Consider the following 4250-nt stretch of genomic DNA (forward strand, 5'->3'; position numbering starts at 1 on the left):
TCCCACATCCACTCCCGCCTGGGATCAGCCAGAGGCGAGGTTCGAAAGCACGAATCGCCCGCCCGCGCTTCGCTGCCCTCCGCTGCCCGATGCGCTCCCGTCACACGCCCTAGAAACCGAAGTCCTGGCGGTGGCCACGTGGCCCTCCCCACCCGCGTCCTGCACCCACGGTGCCCCCCTTGAGCTTTGTGGTGTGTGTGTGTGTGTGGGGGGGGAGGAACAGTGTCAGCGACGGTGGCCGTGTCAGAACAACGTGGTCTCCCACGATGGACTCCAGCGAACCGCCGTGTCAGGTGTCCCTGCCCCCAGCACGGAGGCCCTCTCCCAGGTGGCTCTCTTCCGGCGACGCGTGGCCTTCCTCGGTCCTGGGGAGCCCCGCTGCAGCCCCTCTGCCCTCCAGGGGTTGGTGACTGGACCTGGGGTGAGAGGGCTGAGTTCGAGCCTCAACCGCCGCAACCCCTGCGACCCCCGCGACCCCCGCACTGTGCTCCTGGAGCCTATTCCTCACTTGTGCAGTGGCACTGGGCCCCGCTACCCTGCAGTGTCCCCAGAGCCCAGTGCGACAGTGTGGCCCAGCCTGTCCAGGGACAGCAGGGGCCCGCGCGCTGCCTACGTGTGCGCAGGCGCCCAGCTTCGGACCTGTGGCCTCTGCCGCGTGCTTGGAGCAACATTTGGGCACTTGTGCAGAGAAGGAGGCAGAGACCGTGCTCGGCCACTAGAGGCCACTGCAGCCCTGGTGGGGCCCAGGCTGCCGGCCTGGGACACTGGCTCCTGCTCCTGGGGACAAGGTGGGGTCAAGGTGCCTTGTTTCCCAGCACCCCAGGCTCTCCAAAACCGAAATGGCAGCACTGGACGTGAGACCTGTGCCATCACCCGGCGCTCACAGCGCTTCCCGTCTGTCTGGAGATTGGGACTCTGGCCTCTGCCCATGCCAGCTTCCAAAGTCTTCCGGAACCTTCCTGGAGCCGATGCCCATCCAGGGTAGTGGCAGGCGCAGGTTGGCCAGGTGTCGGCCTCTCAGGGAACACCCGATGGAGCCAAGTCCTTGGGGAGAGCCTTCACCCCGGGGCTCCATGAGGCCACACCCCTCAGTCCAAGGGCCTGGGGGCCTGAACGAACCCAGCACTTGCATATAGAAAGGTCTGGCAACTTGCAAGAGGAGAAAGAATGTTCTTTATGTCATACATCACCTGGGTCTTCCTGGGGAGAGCTAGTATGTAAAATGCACACAATTAAGGCCTAAATTCCCTTCATCGCCCTGGCTTCCGTCAACACCCTGATGAAGGCAGAGTTCCATGTTTCGGCTTCCACGATCGCCCTCGAGGGGTCACTTTGAGGGGGGAGGGGCCTGAACCTCTGACCACAAAAGGTTGCTCCCTCTGGATTCCTAAAACTGGGCAAAGTGGGGCCGGGCCCAGACTTGCTTCCGGCCTTCACCCATGGGGTGTTCCTTCCAGCTTCTCGCTGTTTAATGGTTGGCCCAGAAATTTATTGTGTGAGGAACAGATTCCAGAATTCATGTGGGTTCCGGTACGAGCCTCTGGCAAAAAGCGTTTCGAGCCGCCGTTTAGAACATGTAAAACACTAGAAATCCATGGCTTCTTTTTTTAAAAAAATTCTATTTTTATTTTTAAAAGCACTAATTTCATGTGAAACACCTTAGGGACGCGTGCAAAATCTAAACATCAGTTATGATTCACTGAGCCCAGGGAGTGACAAGTGGTGGCAACTACTCCAGGGGCATAAACCAGCATCAGCATCCTCCAGCCAGCAGCTCTCAGGGGGTGGCGCCATCGCTACGCTTCAAGTCTTTCCCTCTGACGTGACCCCTAGGAGGGACCCCGACAGTCACTCAATGGGAGGATAGACCACTATCGCTTCGAGCCACCCTCAAGGGAGAAGGGCAGGTGAGCAAGACACAGCCCCCCAGGTGGTGCTGGCCAGGCCACCACATGTTGTGCGCCCCTTCCCGAAGCCTCGGGCACATGCCCTCTCCTTCCGGGGCTCAGTTCACTTTCTGTGGACAGCCAGGGTGGACCGGAGCGGTGGCTGAGCACAGACCGCCCCCCAGAGCCTGCCTCTCCGTGAGCACGGACATGTGCAGGCACCACTTAACCCACAATTGCAGCTGCTACAGTAGAGGCAGTGATGAAGCAACCATGATCTCGTGCTCGGTGACAAGGACGTAACAGTAAAGCTCAGCCCTAGTAGATCTGCACCTGAGCCAGGCCGGTGCCAGCCTCATTATGCAGATCATGTCATTAATCCCTCATGACTGCTCTCTCCCGCTGGAATGAGGAATCAGGGCCTGGCGAAGGTCACGCAACTCCTTAGCGGCAGAATTGGAACTTGACCCCTGGAAGGCACCAGCCATCTCAGGTTTGTGACCCTTGTTCTGCCGACGCAGCTGGACCACCCTGCAGTCCTATCACGAGCTGCAGCCTGCTCTTTAATTCCCTTCCCACCCCCACTCCTGAAACTGGGCATGCCTGTGGAGAGGTGCATGAAGCACGTCTGTAGAGTTCAATGTCAGATCACAAGGCCGACATTCCGCTGACCCTTGGGCCAAGAGGCTGACGCCCTGCGCTCCCCGGCCCTCCCCGTCACACTCACATCATCCTGCTTTTCTCAATTTTTTCCCGTTTGCGTGCATTCTCAAACAGCATGCTGGATATGGGCCCGCTTCTGACGGGTATGTGAACGGAGCTATAGTTTGTCTCTCGGCCTTTTGCTGGCTGTCCTGTTATCCAATTCTGTCCCTGTCTTCCCCCTGGGTCCCTGGGACAAGGAAGTGGTGCAGGGCCGGCTCTGCGGTTCCCTTGCAGTCCACAGGTGTCCTGTTCCGGGAAAGCATGCCCACACCCAAACTCATTCACTGCATTTGAAATTTCAAACCCCGGCAAGGGCAGTGCGACAGAACCTTTTGTTTATTTAAACCCAACCCACCCTATTTAAAGTCCAATTGCAAAACATGCATTCCTGGGGTTCTCCAGGACTGGTCCTTCTGCTTTTCCTTCACCCCGGCTGGGTGCTTCCCACTGGAAGCTCTAGTGGGGTCCCCCCTCCCTTCCTGGCCCTCACTCCTGCCCTCTGGTCCTCCCCAGGAAGACGAAGGGCAGTCCCGCGAGGTCCTGGACGGCCACACTTATGGGATGGACCCTTCTCTCCCTCCCCCTCCCAGGTCTCCCTGCGGGGCTTGCCAGTGGAAAGTCCCAGGTTAAAAAGTTTCAAAGCAAGTCTACCTTCTGGGTCAAGAATAGCGTCTTCGAATCGTTGCTAATGGGAAGAATATGCTCACATTTCGCTTCGGCCCTGAAAAAGACATTGGAGCAATTCTGAGCAGTATCGGTTGAGGTTATTTATTTGTTCGTTGTGACCCTGCACCTCTGCGTTCAGCTCGGCTCGGAAATGCGAAGGCGGGATCGGACCCTCCCTCGTCGAAAAGACCCGCCGTTTTCACGAGTGCACAACATCTGCCACCCCTACCGCTTCTACCTGACCAACGGGGCCTTCTCGGAAGGAGAGACCCGACCCGCACCACCCCACCGCCCCACCGCCCCCGACGACAGAGAGGCCCAGGGGCCCGGCTGGGTTCTGGCATCTGGAGCTCTGCAGGGGGCAGCACAGTCCTAAAGCCTTGCAGAAAGGGGGTGTCGCACAGTCCTAACCGTCCCCCTATCCCAGGCTGTGGCCCGCAGGAGGCGGCGTGGGGGTGTGTCGCTAAGTCCTAACACCCGCCCCTTCCCTCTCCCTGGTTCCCGGCAGGAGGCGGCCGTGGCGGATCTCGGTTCCTAAGCTCCCTATCCCGGGAGCTCCCCGCTGGGGACGCAGGTGCGGGGGAGGAGGCGGACGGAGGGTGCTGTCGCACAGTTCTAAATTCCCCAGCGATCCCACCCCACGCCTCCTCCGGGGCTCGCGCCGCGCGCCGGCGCGTTTCGGTGTGGCCGAGGCTCTGGGACCGGACGGAGCGGACGCTCCGCTAGTGTCCCGCGCGGCAGCCGAGCTCGGCTCCGCCGTCCCCACGCCACGTCCCAAGCTTCACCCCCGGCTGTTTTTCTGTTCGTTTGAAAGTTGTGCTTTCAGCCAAGCGGGACCCGAACCCGGTTAGTTGTCCGTTGAGTCTCAGAGTGCACGGAGTTTTGTCGGGTGTGAAACACTTCAGCTCGCGGCATTTGCTGCGGAGGTGTAACCGCCCCCAGCACAGCCACTGTCCTTAACCGGGTCGCGCCGCGCGCGACAGCCGGGGCGGC

The sequence above is a fragment of the Pteropus alecto genome, unplaced genomic scaffold, assembly GCF_000325575.1.
Source record: "Pteropus alecto unplaced genomic scaffold, ASM32557v1 scaffold118, whole genome shotgun sequence".
In the NCBI taxonomy this organism is placed as follows: domain Eukaryota; kingdom Metazoa; phylum Chordata; class Mammalia; order Chiroptera; family Pteropodidae; genus Pteropus; species Pteropus alecto.